Consider the following 24,810-nt stretch of genomic DNA (forward strand, 5'->3'; position numbering starts at 1 on the left):
AAAAAAAAAATGAGTTTTAGGCTGGATAGCTGTTCAAAGGACATAAAACTGTTATCTAAAAATAGATCACGAAAACATGTTATACGTTTTGTTTTCCAAAACACAAAGGCTTCGTCCATAAAAGAAGGCTGGACAAAAAGTTAGATATAATAGGGGTTGATAAGATAAACTTAATCAAGCTGAAGAATTTACAAAATTGAAACCATATTCTTAGTGTATGTTTTACTACAGGATTAGTTATTTGTTTATTTGGTTTAGATAAAGCAAAAGGAGGCAAAGATCCTAAAATAGAAAACAATGAGAAGTCTTGTACAGATTTACACTCCAAATTTACCCATTGTGGGCAAGGTACTACGACCAATTCTCGTGTCCAAAATATTAAATATTGAATATTAACTGTCCAATAGTAAAATCTCAGGTTTGGCAAAGCAAAACCACCTTCCTTCTTAGGCTTCTGTAAATATATTTTACTTAATCTAGGATTTTTATTCTGCCAGACATACGAGGGTATTTTGGAGTCAATAATATCAAAAAAATATTTAGGAATAAAAATTGTTAATGCTTGGAATAAATATAAAAATTTGGGTAATACTATTATCTTGATAGTATTAATTCAACCAACCAATGACGGAGATAATGAGGACCACCTGGTAACGAGTTGCTTGATTTGTTCAATTAAAGGTAAAAAATTAACTTTAAATAAACCCTTATGTTTCTTGGTAATTTTAATACCCAAATAAGTAAAATGATCTGTGACAACTTAAAACAGTAAGTGTTTATAAATTGGAACTTGCATATTTAATGGAAATAATTCACACTTATTAAAATTCAGTTTGTAGCCAGAAAAGCTACTAAACTGAGCAAGCAAGGATGAAACAGCAGGAATAGATCTCTCAGGGTCAGACATGTATAGTAGCAAATGATTAGCATATAATAATATCTTATAAGTCCCTTACCCACGGGTAATACCAAAAATATTAGGTGATTCACGAATGGCAATGGCTAAAGGTTCCAAAGCAATGTCAAATAATAGAGCACTTAAAGGGCAGCCTTGCCTCGTACCACGGGACAACTGAAAAAAAGGAGATCTTTGATTATTGGTAAGAAGTGAAGCCAAAGGTTTATAATACATTAATTTAATCCATGATATAAATTTCAAGCTGAAATTAAAATTCTGCAATGTATTAACTAAATATAGCCATTCAAATCTATCAAACGCTTTTTCAGCACCTAAAAAAATGACATTCTAGTATTTTAGATGAAGAAGTATAAATTATTTTAATTTATTTTCTAATGTTAAAAGATGTATAACAGATTTTAATAAATCCGGTCTGATCTTCAGAGATAATTTGAGGTAATACATTTTCTCATGTAGTGGCCAAAATTTTGGTAAAAATCTTAGAATCCGTATTCAGCAAGGATATTGGCCAATAGGATGCAAATTCAGTGGGGTCTTTATCTTTTTTAAGAATTGGATTAATGGAGGCATCATAAAAAGATTGTGGTTATTTACCTACAGTTAACGCATCTTTAAAAATTTTACAAAGCTAAGGAGCGAGTATAGAAGAAAAGGATTTAAAAATATTCAGCAGTATAACCGTCTGGACCAGGGGCTTTACCTGAATTCATTGAAAACGGGAGTGGGTTTCCCTTTCCAGACCCTGCCCGGGGACTTGTGCCACTCCTCAGGGTTATATATGGAACCTCTCGGGCAGGGACAGGGAGTGGGTTCCCCTTTCCCAGGCAGATGCCCGAAGGTGACCAGGAGCCACCAGAGGGGCTGATGTAATACAGGCCCTGGCACGGTGGGTCACTGAGGTAAGGGAACCCATTTGAATGACAGCCCGACTGCATGCGGATTTTGAGAATTTATCTCATAACTGCAGAGAAAAGGAGAATCCCTTGCGTACTTTATAGCTCGTTTTAAGGATACGTGAGAGTCCAATGCCGGCAAATCCCTGGACAGATCAGTGTGTCCAGCTGGCAGTGCAGACTTTTCTAAACTGTCTCAGGCCCAAGCCTGCCCACTCCATTAAGTAAACTAATCTCAATTCGCTGTGTCAGACCTGGCCCCGGGTGACATAAATTCTGATGAATAGGGAGCGCAATTGACTCTTTAAAGGGACTGTGGAAAAGCGAGAGTGTGCACAGAGAACTGGTAGTGAGGAGATGGAGTTCGGGTCCCGACGAAGAACCCAGAACGGGTGGCAGGATCGTGCGGACGGTGCAGATGAAGAGGACACTTGGCTAAGGACAGAAAAGGAGTTTGTAGAAAGAGGGGACATTAGGCCTGAGACTGTCGCACTGGAATCACAGACAAGAATAATAAGGGGCAGGAAGTGTTTCTGGGTGACAGTGATACTCGACAGTGTACCACATTTACTATCCACAATTCCTTCAATCCCGGATAGGGCAGGCCAGAGGGGACAGATCACAGTGATACTCGACAGAGTACCACATTTACTCTCCACAATCCCTTTGGTCCCGGATAGTGCAGGCCAGAGGGGACGGATCACAGTGATACTCGACAGAGTACCACATTTACTCTCCACAATCCCTTTGGTCCCGAATAGGACAGGCCAGAGGGGACGGATCACAGTGATACTCGACAGAGTACCACATTTACTCTCCACAATCCCTTTGGTCCCGGATAGGGCAGGCCAGAGGGGACGGTGATACAGGCGGCTGTGATCAGGCTCACCATACAGGCAGGCTCTTTTCTCACTGCTGTAATCAGGTAGAAGGTACAAGAGCCTCAGGACTCGCCCCACCAGGGTCAGGAACAGTTACTACCCCTCAACCATCAGGCTGTGGAACAACACAGGATAACTGCACTCACTTGATGTCCATAGAGTTGCTCCCACAACAAATGATCGTACTGGGACTGTCTCAAAATGAGTGAAACAAGAGGTGGTTTAACTGAGACAGATTGTATTCCTGTCTCAGAATTAGAGAAATATAATCTCACAAGATATTTAAAGTGGATGTGCTGGAATGATGTTTCCCAGAAGGTGTGGAACCAGCACTCACAAACTCAGAATACGAGGAGAACTGAGCAGGACTGAGGTTAGGAGAAATGTCCTCACCCAGAGTGCAGTGAATCATTGCAATTATCTCCACAAGGTTTCGAAATTGAATAGACATATCCTGGGGCTCAGCGGTGATGGAAAGTTGCAGGAAAGTGGTGCTGAGGTCAAAAGTCAAGCATGTTCTGAGTTGAAGGACAGTGGTAGCGCAAGGGGCCGAATGGCCACGCCTTCTCGATTTCTTGTTTTCTGAAACACTCGGTAACCTTTGTGCCTCACTGTTTCTTGTCCTGTCAGATTGAACAGGGAGAGCTGAGAGCACCGGACATCTATCGGCAGCCGCTGCGGTTATTTCATGTTCTCATTGTTTATTTGCATTGGCGAAGTTTGTTGTCTTCTGCACTCTGGTTGATCTTTCAGTGATCCAGATATAGTTACCATTCTGTAGCTTTGCTCTGCATGTTTGCAGGAATTGTTTGTGGCGACTTATATGTACTCTGTTAGTTTTTGGAATAGTCACTTGGGGAATCTGAGGTGGAGGAGTATTTGGGGCTTATTTTAAATTATACATAGATATTATCCAAATAATGTTTATTTGACAAGGGTTAATTCTGATATTGAGACTAACTGTTCTTTTTGTGGTTGATATCCAGAGGATTTATTTCATCTGTTTTGGGATTGTGAATATGTTAAAACATTTTGGTTTGATGTTTGTCAATTTATAGATTAATATATTAATGTGGATTTTACTTTTTGTTTTGAAAATGTCTTATTGGGTTTACTAGTAATACCAAATCTCACAAGGATCATTTCTCTATCATAAATCTTTTGTTAATTTACAGCAAATTTTGTATCCATAAATGCAAACACAGCAATAAGAAACCTTCATTTAGATTTTTACCTCAGACTTCAAACTATACGTTTATACTCTGAACACTTCCCGTAACCAGAAACCTGTAAAGACTGTACAAATCTGTCAATATTTTGTGTTATCTCTGTAAACGTTCTTGTTTTGTGACTCCTCTTAGATACAGTCCCTTCTGTCCAACAGTATTTAGAGCGGATTTCCTTGTTTATTTGTATATTTAAAGTTAATGGTTATATATTCGTTGCTGCTTTTATGTGATTCCCTGGCTTTGTTAGCATATGTTTAGTGTTTCTGTCTTTGTTTGTGTTCAATAAAAATTTAAAATATTAAAAAGTAATTATAAAATTTACTTTGAACTTTGAGCCTCGGGGAACTTGCTATGAGTCTGAGAACAAACGGTGACTGACATCTCCAGCTCCCGGCAGCAGCCCGCCCTCGGACACACTCACAGCCAATCAGAGAAGACCACTGGGAGACTCTGGCCTCCATTGGCTGAGGAGTGTCAGTGGGCGGGACGCTAGGCGGACCGAAGTTTGGAACCGGGAACGAGTGGACCCGGTGAGAGACCCGAGATTGGGAGCAGCTCCCCGGGTAAAGGCTGCAACAGCGGCCGGAGTTTTGAACCCTTCCGATGGCGGAGGTGAAGATTCGGGCGGAGATTCCGTGAGATGTTTCAGCCACACAGGGGGAGCCCGGTCTTTCCCCGCCGTGGATCGGGGCCTGTTGTCCGGAGTTTCCTCCCGGTCCTGTCTCCTGCTGCTGGGATCCGGGAGCTGGCCCGCAGCGGCTGCCGATGGAGCTCCGGTGTGTGAGCGCTCCCCTGTGCAAAAGGTCAGGCTGAAGGTCAAGGGAGAACCAGGCACAAAGGTAAACTCGGACTTCAGAAAATAGGAAACAGGAGCAGGCCAGGCCACTCGGCCCGTTGCGCCTATTCCACCTTTTCCTCAGAGTAGTCCTTTCTTTCTAAATCTTTTTATTGATTTTAAACAAACATAAATGAAACATGAATACAAAGTGATTGAGAGTACATAATTAATAGGTTGAGGTATAAATACCTTATTAATGTTAAGCTCCCAAACTCATAGTGGTTAAAAAAAATGGAGAAAATAAGAAACCCTCCCCTCCCAAAAAAATGGAAAAAATCCTAACCGACATGGGCCATTGCATTATATCAATTATACCAGTAGCGTCAATAACTCCGCACCTCCATCCAAATAATTAAGGACAATAAAAGTAAGGTTTAGGAAAAGTCAGTTTAGTTTTTATGGAAATGTTGAATAAACGGTCTCCAAGTTTCTTCATGAAGGGTCAAAGACAACACTTGTAATTTTTTCTAAACTCGAACAAGAAATAGTTTGAGAAAACCACTGAAATATCGTTGGAGGACTAATTTCTTTCCAGTTCAATAGGATAGATCTTCTAGTCATTAATGTAACAAATGCAATCATCTACAGGGCTGAGGGGGGATAAACGACCATTATCCACCATTGTTAAACCAAAAAATGCAGTCATAGGATTGCAATTTGATATTCAGAACTGTTGAAATAATACCAGAAATACCTTTCCAGTAATTTTGCAAATAGGGGCAAGACCAGAACATGTGGGTCAATGAAGTGACTTCAGAATGACATCTGTCACAGGTTGGATTAACGTAAAAATAAAATTGAGCGAGTTTATCCTTGGACAACTGAGCCCTATGAACAACATTAAATTGTATTAGGCATGTTTAGCACAAATAGAAGAAGAATTGATTATTTGTAAAATGTTCTCCCACTGCCCTGTGGGTATAAGACAGTAAAGTTATTTTACCCATTCCTTCTTAATTATTTCTGATACTCCTGGCTGTATTTTTATGATTGTATTATAAATGATGGCTACTAAACCCTTCTGGCAAGGATTCAGAGCCTGAATTTTTTCTGTAAAGTCCATTGGACATAATTTCAGAAAAGACTAACATTCAAGAAATTTCTAACTTGCAAGTATCTAAAAAAAAAGTTTTAGGCTGGATAGCTGTTCAAAGGTCCTAAAATAGAAAACAATGAGAAGTCTTGTACAGATTTACACTCCAAATTTACCCATTGTGGGCAAATTTACCCATTACACCAATTCTCGTGTCCAGAATATTAACTATCGGATGTTAACTGCCCAGTAGTAAAATCTTAGGTTTGTCAAAGCCAAAAAAGCTTCCCACTTAGACTTCTGTAAATATTTCATACTTAATCTAGGATTTTTATTCGGCCACATGTATGAAGATATTTTGCAATCAATAATATCAAAAAACGATTTAGAAATAAAAATTAGTAATGCTTGGATTAAATATAAAAATTTGGGTAATACTATCATCTTGATAGTATTAATTTGACCAATGACAGAGATAATGGGGACCACCTGGTAACAAGTTGCTTGATTTGATCAATTAAAGGTAAAAAATTAACTTTAAATAAACCCTTATGTTTCTTGGTAATTTTAATACCCAAATAAGTAAAATGATCTGTGACAACTTTAAATGGTAAGTGTTTATAAATTGGAACTTGCATATTTAATGGAAATAATTCACTCTTATTAAAATTGTTTGTAGCCAGAAAAGCTACCAAACTGAGCAACCAAGGATGAAATAGCAGGAATAGATCTCTCAGGGTCAGATATGTATAGTAACAAATCATCAGCATAAATTATATTAATTTATTTTCTAATGTTAAAAGATGAATAACAGGTTTTAATAAATCTGGTCTGATCTGCAGGGATAATTTGAGGTAATATATTTTCTCATGTAGTGTCCAAAATTTTGGTAAATACCTTAGAATCCATATTCAGCAAGGATATTGGCTGACAGGATGCACATTCAGTGGGTTCTTTATCTTTTTTGACAATTAGAGAAATGGAGGCATCATAAAAAGATTGTAGTTATTTACCTACAGTTAACACATCTTTAAAAATTTTACAAAGCCAAGGAGCGAATATAGAAGAAAAGGATTTAAAAAAATCAGCAGTATAACCGTCTGGACCAGGGGCTTTACCTGAATTCATTGAAAAAGTGAGTGGGTTCCCCTTTCCAGACCCTGCCTGGGGACTTGTGCTGCTCCTCAGGGTTACCTATGGACCCTCTCAGACATGGACAGGGAGTGTGTTCCCCTTTCCACACCCTGACGGGGGACTTGTGCCACTCCTCAGGGTTACATATGGAATCTCTCGGGCAGGAACAGGGAGTGGGTTCCCCTTTCCAGACCCTGACCGGGGACTTGCCTGCAGTCCTCAGGGATATATCTGGAAACTCTCGGGCAGGGACAGGGAGTGGGTTCCCCTCTCCCAGGCAGACGCCCGAAGGTGACCGGGAGCCACCAGAGGGGATGATGTAATACAAGCCGTGGCACGGTGGGTCACTGAGGTAAGGGAACCCATTTGAATGACAGCCCGACTGCATGTTGATTTTGGTGAATTTACCTAATAATTACAGAAAAAAGGAGTATCCCTTGCGTACCTTATAGCTCGTTTTAAGGATACGTGAGAGTCCAATGCCGGCAAACCCCTGGACAGCTCCGTATGTCCAGCTGGTAGTGCAGACTTTTCTAAACAGTCTCAGGCCCAAGCCTGCCCACTCCTTTTAGTTAACTAATCTCAATTCGCTGTGTCAGACCTGGCCCCGGGTGACATAAATTCTGATGAATATGGAGCGCAATTGACTCTTTAAAGGGACTGGGGAAAAGCGAGAGTGAGCACAGAGAACCGGTCATGAGGAGATGGAGTTCGGGTCCCGACGAAGAACCCAGAACAGGTGGCAGGATCGTGCGGACGGTGCAGATGAAGAGGACACTTGGCTAAGGACAGAGACGGGGTTTGTAGAAAGAGGGGACATTGGGCCAGAGATTGTCGCACTGCAATCACAGACTAGAATAATAACTGGCAGAAAGAGAGCCTGGATCACAGTGATACTCGACAGAGTACCACATTTACTCTTCACAATCCCATTGGTTCTGGATAGAGCAGGCCAGAGGGGACGGATCACAGTGATACTCGACAGAGTAACACATTTACTCTCCACAATCCCTTTGGTCCCGGATAGGGCAGGCCAGAGGGGACGGTGATACAGGCGGCTGTGATCAGGCTCACCATACAGGCAGGCTCTTTTCTCACTGCTGGAATCAGGTAGAAGGTACAAGAGCCTCAGGACTCGCCCCACCAGGGTCAGGAACAGTTACTACCCCTCAACCATCAGGCTGTGGAACAACACAGGATAACTGCACTCACTTGATGTCCATAGAGATGCTCCCACAACAAATTATCATATTGGGACTGTCTCAAAATGAGTGAAATAAGAGGTGGTTTGACTGAGACAGATCACATTCCTGTCTCAGAATTAGAGAAATACAATGTCACAGAATATTTACAGCGGAAGGGCTGGAATGATGTTTCCCATAAGGTGTGGAACCAGCGGTCACAGACTCAAAATCCAAGGGCAACTCAGCAGGACTGAGATGAGGAGAAATGTCCTCACCCAGAGTGCAGTGAATCATTGCAATTATCTCCACAAGGTTTCTAAATTGAATAGACATATCCTGGGGCTCAGCGGTGATGGGAAGTTGCAGGAAAGTGGTGCGGAGGTCAAAAGACAAGCTTGTTCTGAGTGGAAGGGCAGTAGAGGCGCAAGGGGCCGAATGGCAACGCCTTCTCGATTTCTTATTTTCTGAAACACGAGTTTACCTTTGCGCCTCACTATTTCTTATCCTGTCAGATTGAACAGGGAGAGCTGAGTGCACCGGACATCTATCGGCAGCTGCTGCGGTTATTTCATGTTCTCATTATTTATTTGCATTGGAGAATTTTGCTGTCTTCTGCACTCTGGCTGATGTTTCAGTGATCCAGATATAGTAACCGTTCTGTTGCTTTGCTCTGTATGTTTGTAGGAGTTGTATGTGGCGACTTATATGTACTCTGTTAGTTTTTGGAATAGTCGCTTGGGGAATCTGAGGTGGAGGGGTATTTGGGGCTTATTTAAAACTATACATAGATATTATCCAAATAGTGTTTATTTGACGGGTTAATTCTGATATTGAAACTAACTGTTATTTTTGTGGTTTATAACCAGAGGATTTATTTCATCTGTTTTGGGATTGTGAATGTGTTAAAACATTTTAGGTTGATGTTTGTCAATTTAAAGATCAATATATTGATGTGGATTTTACTTTTAGTTTTGAAAATGTCTTATCTGGGTTTACTAATAACACTAAATCTCATGGGGATCATTTCTCTGTCATAAATATTTACAGCGGCTTTCCTTGTTTATTTGTATATTTAAAGTTAATGGTTATATATTCGTTGCTGCTTTTGTGTGATTCCCTGACTTTGTTAGCATATGTTTAATGTTTCTGTTTTTGTTTGTGTTTAATAAATTGTTTAAATATTGAAAAATAATAATAAAATTTACTTTGAACTTTGGGCCTCGGGGAACTTGCTTTGATTCTGAGAACAAACTGTGACTGACAGCTCCAGCTCCCGGTAACAGCCCGCCCTCAGACACACTCACAGCCAATCAGAGAACACCAGAGCTCCGGTGTGTGAGCGCTCCCCTGTGCAAAAGGACAGGCTGAAGGTCAAGGGAGAACTAGGCGCAAAGGTAAACTCGGACTTCAGAAAAAGGAAACAGGAGCAGGCCACTCGGCCCGTTGCGCCTATTCCACCCTTTCCTCTGAGTAGTCCTTTTTAAATCTTTTTGTTGATTTTAAACAAACATAAATGAAACATGAATACAAAGAGCTTGAGAGTACATAATTAATAGGTTAAGGTATAAATACAAATACATGATATTAACCTCCCAAACTCATAGTGGTTATAAAAAATGGATAAAATAAGGAACCCTCCCCCCCCCCAAAAAAAAGGAAAAAATCCTAACCGACATGGGCCATTGCATTATATCAATTATACACAGTAGCGTCAATAACTCCGCACCTCCATCCAAATAATTAAGGATATTAAAAGTAAGGTTTAGGAAAAGTCAGTTTAGCTTATATGAAAATGTTGAATAAATGGTCTCCAAGTTTCTTCATATTTAACTGAAGGGTCAAAGACAACACTTGTAATTTTTTCTAAACTCAAACAAGAAATAGTTTGAGAAAACCACTGAAATATCGTTGGTGGATTAATTTATTTCCAATTCAGTAGGATGGATCTTCTCGCCATTAATGTAACAAATGCAATCATCTGCCGGGCTGAGGGGGGGGGGGGGATAAACGACTATTATCCACCATTGGTAAACCTAAAATTGCAGTAATAGGATGCGGTTGCATTTTGATATTCAGAACTGTTGAAATAATAGCAAAAATATCTTTCCAGTAATTTTGAAAATAGTGGCAAGACCAGAACATGTGGGTCAATGAAGTGACTTCAGACTGACATCTGTCACTGGTTGGATTAACATAAGAATAAAATCGAGCAAGTTTATCCTTGGACATGTGAGCCCTATGAACAACCTGAAATTGTATTAGGCATGTTTAGCACAAATAGAAGAAGAGTTGACTAATTGTAAAATTTTCTCCCACTGCTCTGTGGGTATAAGACAGTGAAGTTCTTTTTCCCAATCCTTCTTAATTATTTCTGATACTCCTGGCTGTATTTTCATGATCATATGATAAATGATGGCTGCTTAACCCTTCTGGCAAGGATTCAGAGCCAGAATTTTTTCTATAATATCCATTGGACATAATTGCAGAAAATACTCACATTCAAGAAATTTCTAACTTGCAAGTATCTGAAAAAAAAAGAGTTTTAGTCTGGATAGCTGTTCAAAGGACATAAAACTGTTATCTAAAAATAGATCACGAAAACATGTTGTAGCTTTTGTTTTCCATAACACAAAGGCTTAGTCCATAAAAGAGGGCTGGAAAAAGAATTTAGATATAATAGGGCTTGATTATTCAAGCCAAAGAATTTATGAAACTGAAACCATATTCTTAATGTATGTTTAGCTATAGGATTAGCTATTTGTTTATTTGGTTTAGATAAAGCAAAAGGAAGCGAAGATCCTAAAATAGAAAACAATGAGAAGTCTTGTACAGATTTACACTCCAAATTTACCCATTGTGGGCAAGGTACTACGACCAATTCTTGTGTCCAAAATATTAAATATTGAATATTAACTGCCCAATTGTAAAATCTCAGGTTTGGCAAAGCAAAACCACCTTCCTTCATAGGCTTCTGTAAATATTTTTTACTTAATCTAGGATTTATATTCTGCCACACATACGAGGATATTTTGGAGTCAATAATATCAAAAAAAGATTTAGGAATAAAAATTGGTAATGCTTGGAATAAATATAAAAATTTGGGTAATACTATTATCTTGATAGTATTAATTCGACCAACCAATGACAGAGATAATGGGGACCACCTGGTAACAAGTTGCTTGATTTGTTCAATTAAAGGTAAAAAAATTAACTTTAAATAAACCCTTATGTTTCTTGGTAATTTTAATACCCAAATAAGTAAAATGATCTGTGACAACTTAAAACAGTAAGTGTTTATAAATTGGAACTTGCATATTTAATGGAAATAATTCACACTTATTAAAATTCAGTTTGTAGCCAGAAAAGCTACTAAACTGAGCAAGCAAGGATGAAATAGCAGGAATAGATCTCTCAGGGTCAGATATGTATAGTAACAAATCATCAGCATATAATGATAACTTATAAGTCCCTTACCCACGGGTAATACCAAAAATATTAGGTGATTCACGAATGGCAACGGCTAAAGGTTCCAAAGCAATGTCAAATAATAGAGGACTTAAAGGGCAACCTTGCCTGGTCCCACGGGACAACTGAAAAAAAGGAGATCTTTAATTATCGGTAAGAAACAAAGCCAAAGGTTTATAATACATTAATTTAATCCATGATATAAATTTCAAGCTAAAATTATAATTCTGCAAAGTATAAAATGAATATAGCCATTCAACTCTATCAAATGCTTTTTCAGCATCTAAGAAAAGGACATTCTGGTATTTTAGATGAAGTATAAATTATATTAATAAATTTTCTAATGTTAAAAGATGAATAACAGTTTTTAATAAATCTGGTCTGATCTTCCGAGATAATTTGAGGTAATACATTTTCTAATCTGGTGGCAAGAATTTTAGGAAAAATCTTAGAATCCGTATTCAGCAAGGATATTGGCCGATAGGATTCACATTCAGTGGGGTCTTTATCTTTTTTAAGAATTGGAGAAATGGAGGCATCATAAAAAGATTGTGGTTATTTACCTACAGTTAACGCATCTTTAAAATTTTTACAAAGCCAAGGACCAAGTATAGAAGAAAAGGATTTTAAAAATTTGGCAGTATAACCGTCCGGACCAGGGGCATTACCTGAATTCATTGAAAAAGGGAGTGGGTTCCCCTTTCCAGACCCTGACCGAGGACTTGCCTGCACTCCTCAGGGTTACATATAGAACCACTCGGGCAGGGACAGGGAGTGGGTTCTCCTTTCCAGACCCTGCCCGGGGACTTGTGCCACTCCTCAGGGTTATATAAGGAACCTCTTGGGCAGGGACAGGGAGTGGGTTCCCCTTTCCAGACCCTGACCGGGGACTTGTACCACTCCTCAGGGTTATATATGGAACCTCTCGGACGGGGACAGGGAGTGGGTTCTCCTTTCCAGACCCTGCCCGGGGACTTGTGCCACTCCTCAGGGTTATATATGGAACCTCTCGGACAGGGACAGGGAGTGGGTTCCCCTTTCCAGACCCTGACCGGGGACTTGTACCACTCCTCAGGGTTATATATGGAACCTCTCAGACAGGGACAGGGAGTGGGTTCCCCTTTCCAGACCCTGCCCGGGGACTTGTGCCACTCCTCAGGGATACATATGGAACCTCTCGGGCAGGGACAGGGAGTGGGTTCCCCTTTCCAGACCCTGCCGGGAGACTTGTGCCACTCCTCAGGGTAATATATGGAACCTCTCAGGCAGGGACAGGGAGTGGGTTCCCCTTTCCAGACCCTGCCCGGTGACTAGTGCCACTCCTCAGGGTTATATATGGAACCTCTCGGGCAGGGACAGGGAGTGGGTTCCCCTTTCCAGACCCTGCCCGAAGACTTGTGCCACTCCTCAGGGTTATATATGGAACCTCTCGGGCAGGGACAGGGAGTGGGTTCCCCTTTCCAGACCCTGCCCGGGGACTTGTGCCACTCCTCAGGGTTATATATGGAACCTCTCGGACAGGGACAGGGAGTGGGTTCTCCTTTCCAGACCCTGCCGGGAGACTTGTGCCACTCCTCAGGGTTATATATGGAACCTCTCGGGCAGGGACAGGGAGTGGGTTCCCCTTTCCAGACCCTGCCCGGTGACTTGTGCCACTCCTCAGGGTTATATATGGAACCTCTCGGGCAGGGACAGGGAGTGGGTTCCCCTTTCCAGACCCTGCCCGGGGACTTGCGCCACTCCTCAGGGATATATCTGGAAACTCTCGGGCAGGGACAGGGAGTGGGTTCCCCTTTCCAGACCCTGCCCGGGGACTTGTGCCACTCTTCAGGGATATATATGGAACCTCTCGGGCAGGGACAGGGAGTGGGTACCCCTTTCCCAGGCAGATGCCCAAAGGTGACCGGGAGCCACCAGAGGGGCTGATGTAATACAAGCCATGGTACGGTGGGTCACTGAGGTATGGGAACCCATTTGAATGACAGCACGACTGCAAGCGGATTTTGGTGAATTTACCCGATAACTACAGAAAAAAGGAGAATCCCTTGCGTACTTTATAGCTCGTTTTAAGGATACGTGAGAGTCCAATGCCGGCAAACCCCTGGACTTATCAGTAAGTCCAGCTGGCAGTGCAGACTTTTCTAAACTGTCTCAGGTCCAAGCCTGCCCACTCCTTTAAGTTAACTAATCTCAATTCGCCGTGTCAGACCTGGCCCCGGGTGACATAAATTCTGATGAATATGGAGCGCAATTGACTCTTTAACGGGACTGGGGAAAAGCGAGAGTGAGCACAGAGAAACGGTAGTGAGGAGATGGAGTTCGGGTCCTGACGAAGAACCCAGAACGGGTGGCAGGATCGTGCGGACGGTGCAGATGAAGAGGACACTTGTCACACTGATACTCGACAGAGTTCCACATTTACTCTCCACAATACCTTTGGTCCCGGATAGGGCAGGCCAGAGGGTACGGATCACAGTGACACTCGACAGAGTACCACATTTACTCTCCACAATCCCTTTGGTCCCGGATGGGGCAGGCCAGAGGGGACAGATCACACTGATACTCGACAGAGTACCACATTTACTCTCCACAATCCCTTTGGTCCCGGATAGGGCAGGCCAGAGGGGACGGTGATACAGGCAGCTGTGATCAGGCTCACCACACAGGCAGGCTCTTTTCTCACTGCTGTGATCAGGTATAAGGTACATGAGCCTCAGGACTCGCCCCTCCGGGGTCAGGAACAGTTACTACCCCTCAACCATCAGGGTGCGGAACAACACAGGATAACTGCACTCACCTGCTGTCCATAGAGTTGCTCCCACAACAAATCATCGTACTGGGACTGTCTCAAAATGAGTGAAATAAGAGGTGGTTTGACAGAGACAGATCGCATTCCTGTCTCAGAATTAGAGAAATACAATCTCACAGGATATTTACAGCAGAAGGGCTGGAATGATGTTTCCCATAAGGTGTGGAACCAGCGGGCACAGACTCAAAATCCGAGAACAATTCAGCAGGACTGAGATGAGGAGTAATTTCCTCACCCAGAGTGCAGTGAATCACTGCAATTATCTCCACAAGGTTTCGGAATTGAATAGACATATCCTGGGGCTCAGCGGTGATGGGAAGTTGCAGGAAAGTGGTGCTGAGGTCAAAAGTCAAGCATGTTCTGAGTAAAGGGCAGAAGAGGCACAAGGGGCCGAATGGCCACACCTTCTCTATTTCTTATTTTCTGAAACACGAGTTTACCTTTGCGCCTCACTATTTCTTGTCCTGTCAGATTGAACAGGGAGCGCTGAGAGCACCGGACATCTATCGGCAGCCGCTGCCGTTATTTCATGTTCTCGTTGTTTATTTGCATTGGCGAAGTTTGTTGTCTTCTGCACTCTGGCTGATCTTTCAGTGATCCAGATATAGCTACCGTTCTGTAGCTTTGCTCTGTATGTTTGTAGGTGTTGTATGTGGTGACTTATATGTACACTGTTAGTTTTTGGAACAGTCGCTTGGGTAATCTGAGGTGGAGGAGTATTTGGGGCTTATTTAAAACTATGCATAGATATTATCCAAATAGTGTTTATCTGACGGGTTAATTCTGATATTGAAACTAACTGTTATTTTTGTGGTTTATAACCAGAGGATTTTTTTCATCTGTTTTGGGATTGTGAATATGTTAAAACATTTTGGGTTGATGTTTGTCAATTTATAGATCATTATATTAATGTGGATTTTACTTTCTGTTTTGAAAATGTCTTATCTGGGTTTACTAATTTTACTTTGAACTTTGAGCCTTTGGGAACTTGTTTTGTTTCTGATATCAAACCTTGACTGACATATCCAGCAACCGGCAGCAGCCCGTCCTCGGACACACTCACAGCCAATCAGAGAACACCCCTGAGAGACTCTTGCCTCCATTGGCTGAGGAGTGTCAGTGGGCGGGATGCTGGGCGGACCGAAGTTTGGAACCGGGAACGAGTGGACCCGGTGAGAGACCCGAGATTGGGAGCAGATCCCCGGGTAAAGGCTGCAACAGCGGCCGGAGTTTTGAATCCTTCCGATGGTGGAGGTGAAGATTCGGGCGGAGACACCGTGAGATGTTTCAATCACACAGGGGGTGCCCGGTCTTTACCCGCCGTGGATCGGGGCCTGTTGTCCGGAGTTTCCTCCCGGTCCTATCTCCTGCTGCTGGGATCCGGGAGCTGGCCCGCAGCGGCTGCCGATGGAACTCCGGTGTGTGAGCGCTCCCCTGTGCAAAAGGACAGGCTGAAGGTCAAGGGAGAACCAGGCGCAAAGGTAAACTCGGACTTTAGGAACAAATAAACAGACTTTCCGTCTTTTCCGCCTTTCACACAGAACATGCCTGATCTTTGACCTCAGCGCCACTTTCACGCAACGTTCCCAGCATCGCAGAGCCCTAAAATTTGTCCTTCAAATTTAGAAACCTTGTGGAGAAAATTCCAAAGTTTCACTGCCCTCTGGATGAGGAAATTCCTCCTCATTTCAGTCGTGCTGAGGTGTACTCGGATTCTGTGACCCCCATTCCTCACCACAGCCAAAGGAAACATCATTTCTCCCTCAACACTGTCAATACCCTGTGAGACTCTGTCTGTCTCAGTCAGACGGCCTTTTATTTCTCTAATTCTGAGACAGGCCCGGTTAGTATAATCTCTCCAAGGACACTACCTCACCTCCTAAATCAATCTGGGAAATCCCTTCATTCCCTTCATCCCACAAGCTGACTCCGGGAGGGAGACCAGACCTGTGCAGTGTTCCATGTACGCTCTCACCAGGACCCCATATACCTTCAGAGGAGATCGTTATTCTTCTATTCAAACCTTACTTCCCATTCAATGCTCTTCATTTAATATCGAACTCAAACAGTGAACAGACACAACACAGCCTCAGCCATGAATTTAAAGGGCAGGTGTTGCAACAGTTTGAGCTTCATACCGGGGGCCATGGAGCAAGCAGGGTGTCACAAAGGGAGGAATGTGGGAGTGTTGTATTCTGAGCCCAGCTGTGTGTGTTGGTGTATCAGAATCAGGTTTAATATCATCCGCATATGTGGTGAAATTTGTTCCTTTGTGTCTGCAGTACATTGCAATACATAGTAATAAAAACTATAAATTAGAACAAGTATTTATAAAATTAAATTTGAAATGTAGTGGCAAACGTGAGGGAAAATACTGAGGAAGTATTCGAGAGTTCATTGTCCTTTTAGAAATCTGACGGTGGAGGGAAGAAGCTGTTCCTGAGACATTGAGTGTCTCTTCAGGGTCCTGTAGCAATGAGCCGAAGGCATGTCCTGGGTGATGGGGGTCCGTAATGATGGATGCCACCTTTTTGTGGCCTCATCTTTTGAATGTGTCCTGGATGCTGTGGTGCCCATGAAGGAGCTGGCTGAGTTTACAACTTTCTGCAGGATTTTCCAATCCGGTGCAGTGGCCTCTCCACACCAGGCAGTGATGCAACCAGTTAGAATGCTCTCCACAGTACATCTGTAGAAATTTGCAAGTGTCTTTAGTGACAGACCGATTCCCCTCAATCTCCGAATGAAATATAGCGGATGTTGTGCCTTCATTGTAACTGCATCAATATGTTGGGCCCAGGATGGTTCCTCAGAGATGATGACATGCAGGAAATGGAAACTGCTCACCCTTTTCACTTCTGATCCCACAATGAGGACTGGTGTGTGCTCCCTTGACTTCCCATTCCTGAATCCACAATCAATTCTTTGTCTTCATGATGCTGAGTGCAAGGTTGTTGCTGTGACACCACTCAACTTGCTGATCTATCTCACTCCTGCACTCCTCCTCGTCACCATCTGAAATTCCAACAACAATAGTTGGGTTGTCAGCAAGTTTGTAGATGAGTCTAGACACACAGACGTGGTGTTGAGAGAGTAGAGCAGTGGGATGAGCACGCATCGTTGAGGTGTGCCGGTGTTGATTGTCAGCAAGGAGGAGATGTTATTTCTGATCCACACAGACTGGGGTCTCCTGGTGAGGATCCAGTTGCAGAAGGAGGTGCAGAGGCCCAGGTTTTGGAGCTTGTTGATTACAATTGAGGGTCTGATTGTGTTGAACGCTGAGCTGTAATCAGCAGCCTGACTTGTGCATTGCTTTTGTCCGGGTGATCTAAGGCTGAGAAGAGAGCCTGTGAGATTGCATTTGCTGTAGACAGATTGTGGTGATCGGCAAATTGCAGTGGGTCCAGGTCCATGCACAGACAGGAGTTGATTCCAGTCAGGACCAACCCCCTCAAAGCTCTTCATCACAGCTGTGTGTCTGTGTGTGTGCGTACACGCTTGAAACAGTGATCCCAGTTTGATTCAGGAATCTTTCCTGTAGCTGGGGTACCTCAGAAGAGGGGTCATTGTGATGGGACGATCATTCTGATCAGAGCCAAATCATTTAGCCAGTCGATGCTGAACCTTTAGAAATTACAAAGCACGTGTGTTTGAGAGAGTAATTTAAATGTAGAATTCAAAATTTACAAAGTAAGTTTATTATCGATTTTTACGCATGTCACCATGTTCAATCCTGAGATATTTTTTTTTCGGACAAACTCAGTAACTCAAAGAATCATGATTGAATCAATGAAAGCCCGAACCCAACATTGTAGACAAAATACAATGTGCAAAAGACAACAAACTGTGCAAATACAAAAGAAAAAAAAAAGTAATAAATAATTACCATGAACAGGTGATGAAGAATCTGTGAATGTGTCCATGGGTTATAGGAACAGTTCAGTGATGGAGCAATTGAATTTGAGTAAGATTATCTCCTCTGTTTGAAGAACTTGATGTTTGAAGGGTGATAACAGTTCCTGAACCTGGTTGTGTGGGTCCAGAGACTCCTGCACTTTCTTCCTGATGGCATCAGTGAGAAGAGATCATGTTTCACATGGTGGGTTCCTTGATGATAGTTGTAGCTTTCCTATGACAGCACACCAGAGAAATGTGCGCAGTGGTGGGGAGGGTTTTACCCGTGATGTACTGGGCCGTATCCACTACTTTCTGCAGGATTTTCCTTTCAAGGGCTTTGGTGTTTCCATACCAGGCCATGATGCAACCACTGAACATATTCTCCACACACACCTGCAGAAGTTAGTCAAGGTTGTAGATGTCATGCTGAATCTTTGCAAGCTTCTAAGGAAATGGAGATGTTGCTGTGCTTTCTTCGTAATTACACTTCCATGCTGGGCTCAAGACACATCCTGGAAAGTGATGCCACTGAGGAATTTAAGGTTGCTGACCCTCTCCGCCTTTGATCTCTGATGAGGACAGGCTCACAGATCTCCTGGTTCCTCCTCCTGAAGTCAATAATTAGCTCCTGGCTCTTGCTGATGATTGCCATAAGACCATCAGATATAGGAGCAGAACTAGGCCATTTGGCCCATCGAGTCTTCTCCGCCATTTCATTTTAGCGGATCCAATTTCCCTCTTGGCCCCAATCCCCTGCCTTCTTCTGGTAGCCCATCATGCCCTGACCAGTCAAGAAACTATCAACCTCTGCCTTAAATGTACATGAAGATTTGGCCTCCACAGCTGCCTATGATTCACTATCCATAGAATCCATAGATTCATTACTCTCTGGCTAAAGAAATTCCCCCTCATCTCCATTCTAAAGACACCCCTCTATTCTGAGGCTGTGTCCTTTGGTCTTAGACTGTCCCAAAATAGGAAACATCCTCTCCGTATTCACTTTAAAATCCTTTCACTATTTGATATATTTCAATTAGGTCTGCTCTCATTCTTTTGAATTCCACTCAACACAGGCCCAGAGCCATCAAATACTCCTCATATGACAACATATTTAATTTGGGAATCATTTACGTGAACCTCTTTTGGATACTCTCCAGTTTCAGCACATCTTTTTCTCAGATGAGTCCAAAACTGCTCACAGTACTCCCAGTGAGGCCTCACCAGTGCTTACAAAAATTTCAACATTACATCCCTGCGTTTATATTCAATTCCTCTTGAAATGAATTCTGACATTACATTTGCCTTCTTCACCACAGACTCAATTTGCAAATTGACCTTTAGGAAGTATTTGGAAAATAGTCAGCCCTTTCATTTCTTCTACCAAAGTGCATGCTGATACCCTTTGCTGACACTGAATTCCATCTCCCACTTCTTCGCCCATTCTCCTCATCTGTTGATGACCTTCCATAGTCTCTCTATTTCCTCAAAACGACCTGACCCTCAACCATCTTCATAGCACCTGTAAACTTTGCAGCAAGGTCATCAATTTCATCATGCACATCAGTGACATTTAACAGAAAGAGTATCAGTCCCAACACTGACGACTGTGGAACCCACTCATCAAAAGGCTCCATTTATACCCACTCTTTGCTTCCTCTCAGTCAGCCACGGCTTTGTCCATGCTGGAATCTTTCCGGTAATACCATGGGCTCGTGGGTTGTTAAAGCAGTTTCGTGTGTGGCATCATGTCAGAAGCCGTCTGAAAATCCAGGTGAACAACATCAATCGATTCTCCTTTGTCTGTCCTGCTTGTTATTTCTTAAAATAATTTCTACAGGTTGGTCAGGCAAGATTTTCCCTTCAGGAAACCATGCTGACTGTGGCCTATTTTATCTTGTGACACGGTACTCTCAGACCTCATCATTAATAATCGACTCCAACATCTTCCCAATCACTGCGTACAGACTAACTGGCCTATAGTTTCCTTTCTTCTGCCTCTCTCCCTTCTTGAAAAGTGGTGTGACATTGGCAATATTACATTCTTGAGGAACCATTCCGGAACATTGTGATTCCTGAATGTTCATTACTAATGGGGCCACAATCTTTTTAGCCACCTCTTTCAGAAAGCCGGGGTGTACACCATCTGGGTCACGTGACTTATCTAACTTGGCCTTCCAGTTCCTCAAGAACCTTCACTCTGGTTCTGGTAACTTTGCACACTTCTGACTCCTGACACCCGGAAGTCCCACCATTCTGCTGGTGTCTTCCTCTGTGAAGACAGACACAACACACTTATTCAGTCTGTCTACCATTTCTTTGTCTCCCGTCACTGCCTCTCCAGCATCGTTTTCCAGCCACCCGAGACTTTATATTAGATAAAAATTGGGATATGTGTGCTTTAATTGGACAAGAGTGTTGCACCAACACACCAGACAAATCTGAAAATGTAACTCACCTGATGGATTATATTTGAGAGGCAGCAGATAGAATGAGAGAAGTGGGAGAGCAGTTCCACAATGATAACCCCTCAGTAAGTCAGTGGCCATTTGGGACTCTGGGACGATGGTGGGATACTGGTTTACATTGTACAGTTCCACAATGATAACCCCTCAGGAAGCCGGAGGCCATTTGGGACTCTGGGAGGATGGTGGGATACTGGTTTACATTGTACAGTTCCACAATGATAACCCCTCAGGAAGCCGGTGGCCATTTGGGACGCTGGGACGATGGTGGGATACTGGTTTACATTGTACAGTTCCACAATGATAACCCCTCAGGAAGCCGGTGGCAATTTGGGACGCTGGGAGGATGGTGGGATACTGGTTTACATTGTACAGTTCCACAATGATAACCCCTCAGGAAGCCATTTTTGGAATCTGGATGAGAGAATACGGTTTTACACTATGGAATAACCATTAGAGTAATAATAATCAGATTATGATTATTTTACTCTTCCATGTGACCGAAACGAGGGGACAGAAGGAATATTTTGTAAACGCTGTGTTTGAGGTCCCCTCCCATCCGTGGTGAGAATGGAGGTGAACTTACCCCCGGCAGGTAATAAAGAATAAAGCTGCTTGATGAAGAAACACTCAGTGTTGGGATTGTGTTCTGTGAGTCTCAGCAGAGAGATACTTGACAGGGGGTTAGGGGTGAAAGATGGGGAGTTTATGGGGCACATGAGGGGATACCTCTTCACTCAGAGGGTCACAGGAGTGTGAAATGAGCTTCACCCACCCACAACGTCTGCCCCCGAATGAGGTGGAGCCCAAATGGCGGGTCCCTCAAATGAGCTGCTGCCAACCGGAGACCGGGGTCTTCGGGCTGGTTTGTTGCCGCCAGAGAACATGATGTGTGTCCCTGGTGATGGACCCACTGACGGTAGGTGTCGGCGCTGGGGGCGGGGGGTGTTAGTGTTGTACTTGTACGGGTGGGTAGAGATATGTCAGAGCCAGCAGATGCCAGACAAGGGCTCGTCCTTTATTCTGGGATGTCCTGGTATCAGTCGTAACGGGGTTTACCCGACGGTGCAGTCTGGGAGGTCAGGGACTGGGCCGTCTCCAGTGCCAGTACAGTCACTCTCAGCTGAGCCTGGAGTGGGAGCAGGGACGGTTCCTGTTGGGTTACGGACATGAAGGTCCAAACCCGGGGAGACGCCATTGTCAAATTTCACCAAGAAACAATCAGGCCAAACAACTTCAGGCAGAACTGCTCAGGATGACAAACAGACATCAGTACACAGAAATGACAACTTTTAAAATCAGAAATAAACCAATGTAAAAACAAATTTAAAACCAGCTCCTTTGCCTGGGTATGGGTGGAATGGAAATGGTCCCGACGCAAATGAGGTGGTTTCACACCGTCTGCACGACTCAGTCGCCCCATTGAAGGAGTCGCAGTGGCGATTGAGTTCGCACTGAGAGGGGGATTGGACACGGAGTGAAAGGCCTGATGAGGGTCGGTTTGATTGCCAAGGGGATCTGCTGTCTTGTCTTGTGGGCTGGCCACTTACGGCTTCCTCACCGGCTCAGACACTGAAAGCCCGTGTTTCCCTGCACCCCACCCCCCCCACCCCGGATCCAGGCAGTCTCGTCCCCCTGGGAGATGAAAGAGAAAGTAAATTCATCCGCTTACAACTGGACAATGATGTATGTTAATTATTTGGAGAATGCAGATCAAACAATTAGTGAGGTTGTGGATGTCACCTAAACCGGTGTGTGGAGAAAGTGAGGGTTGTCTAAGGTTACAGTGGGATCGGGACCAGTTGGGAAAGTGGGCCGAGGAATTGCAGGTGGATCTTAGCTGTCACTCAGAAACAGTTCTTCAGGGGGTCAAAGACCACTGAGACACGAAAGAGAGCTTTTCTTGGGCTCTGGATTCAAACAGACAAGACTGGTGCACTCGTACCAAGGCAGAATATAAGTTGTTGCTCCGCCACCCTGCGGGTGCAGTCATCAATTAGGAGCAACTTCGCACCATCCTCCACAAGTCTGACTTACCAGTCAGCAAGCATTTTAATTCTTCATTCCCAGTCCTGTTCCGCCGTGTCGATCCGTGGACTCCTCTTGTGCCAAGATGAGCTCCTCTCCCCGTGGAGGAGCAACACATTATATTCTGTCTGGGTACCCTCCAATCTGATGGCATGAACATCGATTTCCACTCAGGAGAACAAATTACCGTCACCCTCCTCTATGCCCCACTCTGACCTTGTACTTCTCACCTTCCTACACTCCTCCCGGGACCCTCCTCACGCCCTCTCTCTGGTCCACTCTCCCCTCCTATCAGATTCTTTATTCTCCAGCCCACCCTTTCTTGACCTTCCCCACCCACCCGGCATCAAATTCCAGCTCGCCTCTTCCCCTCCCCCACCACATTTCTCTTCTGGCACCTTCCCCCGTGCTTCTCTGCCCTGCAGAAGGCTTTCTGCCAAAAAACGCCGTCTGTTTATAATTTTCTATAGATGCTGCCTGAAGTGCTGAGTTCCTGCAGCGTTTTGTGTGAGTCGCTTTGGATTTCCAGCATTTGCAGACTTTCTCCTGTTAGTTCCAGAAATCGCCGTCCGTGACCAGACGATCACATGCGCATGCGTAAGGTCGCGGTGTGTTTCGCGCGTGCGCACGATGGACAGCTTTAGTCCTTGTGGGAATCACCTTTGTTCCATCTTGATCTGGACCTTTCTACCTGTGAGAACTTGTTTAGTACCATTCGCTTTGGGTACATAATGATACCAATTACCTTTGGCCTGGGTAACAAGTGACCTGTAGCGTTCTCATCACAAATATGCCACACTCCAATGAGAACAAGGACTGCCCTCCCCATCATGTTCATTGGCATTGCCTCTGATGGGCTCTCCACCATCAATCACCTGTGCGGAGGGGCAGAGTAATTTGAAACTCTCCAGGGTTTGCCATGTAACATCACATGCTCTTTGTAGTGCTGTCGTACATGACCAGAACTTGAAATAATACCAATGTTTTCTCTAATTTATTTTTCTCAGAACGTATGGACCGAGTATTTGTCTGAAAGTTAAATGTTTAACCATCATGAAAACAGCACGGCATCAACAAAACACCAGCTGTGCAGCAGCAAAGGCTGTCTGTGTGGGAACATTTCAGTTACTGCGCAGCTCGGAATAATATGGGACAGAGAATAATACTAATGGAAGGAATCAGCCTGAGCTAAGTCACAGATTGAAATTCCCATTCTCACGCACAGGAAATCTGTTGGGGAATTGGATGGACAGACCAGTTGCCGGCGTCATGAGCAGTTGGAAGGAGAATTTTTCCCCCAACTTGGGTTGATCCTCGCTGTAACAGTGTGATGTCAGAGTTCAGAAAGGAGATTAAAATTATTTCATAATATATCGGCTGTGAAAATTAATCAGATACAGGAGCAGAATGAGGTCGTTTGGCCCATCGAGTCTGCTCCACCATTTCATTACAGCTGATCCATTTCCATCTCAGCCGCACTCTCCTGCCTTCTCCCCATATCCCTTCCTGCCCTGACTAATCAAGAATCCATCACCCTCTTCCCGAAAATAGACCCAATTACTTGGACTCCAGAGCAACTCATAGCAGCAAATCCCACAGAGTCACCACGCTCCGGTTAAAGAAATTCCTCCTCATCTCCATTCTGAAAGAACAAAGCTCGATTTTGATGCTGCGTCCTCTGGTTTTCGACTCCCCCACTCTTGTCAACAAACTCTCCACATCCACTCTATAGAGACTTTTCAATGTTCGATAGATTTCATTATTCTGAACTCCAGTGAGTAGAGGCCCCGAGCCATCAAATGTTCTTCATCAGACAAGCCCTATAAATCCTGAAATATTTTTGTAAATTTCCTTTGAACGCTCTGCAATGTAAGTACATCTGTTCTACTTAAGGGGCCTGAATCTGCTCTCAACAGTCCAAGTGAGGCCACATTTTATAAATACTCAACAATACATCTTTGCTTTTATATTCTCCTACTCTTCAACATTATTTCCTCTCTATTGCCTCTAACAAAGTGGATGACCATACACTTCTCTGAAT

The 24,810-nt window shown here is 43.5% G+C and overlaps 2 long non-coding RNA genes across 4 annotated transcripts; one reads left to right on the plus strand and one right to left on the minus strand.

Moving 5' to 3' along the window:
* The first annotated feature begins 2,463 nt into the window (after positions 1 to 2,463).
* Positions 2,464 to 24,810, plus strand: LOC132385817 (uncharacterized). 3 transcript variants are annotated; one of them, XR_009509300.1, is made up of 3 exons: positions 2,464 to 4,761; positions 14,857 to 15,866; positions 19,941 to 22,781. It is a non-coding gene; the product is annotated as an uncharacterized LOC132385817 (long non-coding RNA). The 3 variants fall into 3 exon arrangements; XR_009509299.1 differs by lacking the exon at positions 19,941 to 22,781 and adding an exon at positions 23,777 to 24,810 and having other exon boundaries at positions 2,465 to 4,761; XR_009509298.1 differs by lacking the exon at positions 19,941 to 22,781 and adding an exon at positions 23,240 to 23,377 and having other exon boundaries at positions 2,465 to 4,761.
* Positions 10,193 to 22,910, minus strand: LOC132385818 (uncharacterized). Its single transcript, XR_009509301.1, has 3 exons — positions 22,779 to 22,910; positions 11,586 to 11,701; positions 10,193 to 10,636 (listed from the first exon to the last, which is right to left on the minus strand). It is a non-coding gene; the product is annotated as an uncharacterized LOC132385818 (long non-coding RNA).

This window comes from Hypanus sabinus (genome assembly GCF_030144855.1).
Source record: "Hypanus sabinus isolate sHypSab1 chromosome X2 unlocalized genomic scaffold, sHypSab1.hap1 SUPER_X2_unloc_24, whole genome shotgun sequence".
In the NCBI taxonomy this organism is placed as follows: domain Eukaryota; kingdom Metazoa; phylum Chordata; class Chondrichthyes; order Myliobatiformes; family Dasyatidae; genus Hypanus; species Hypanus sabinus.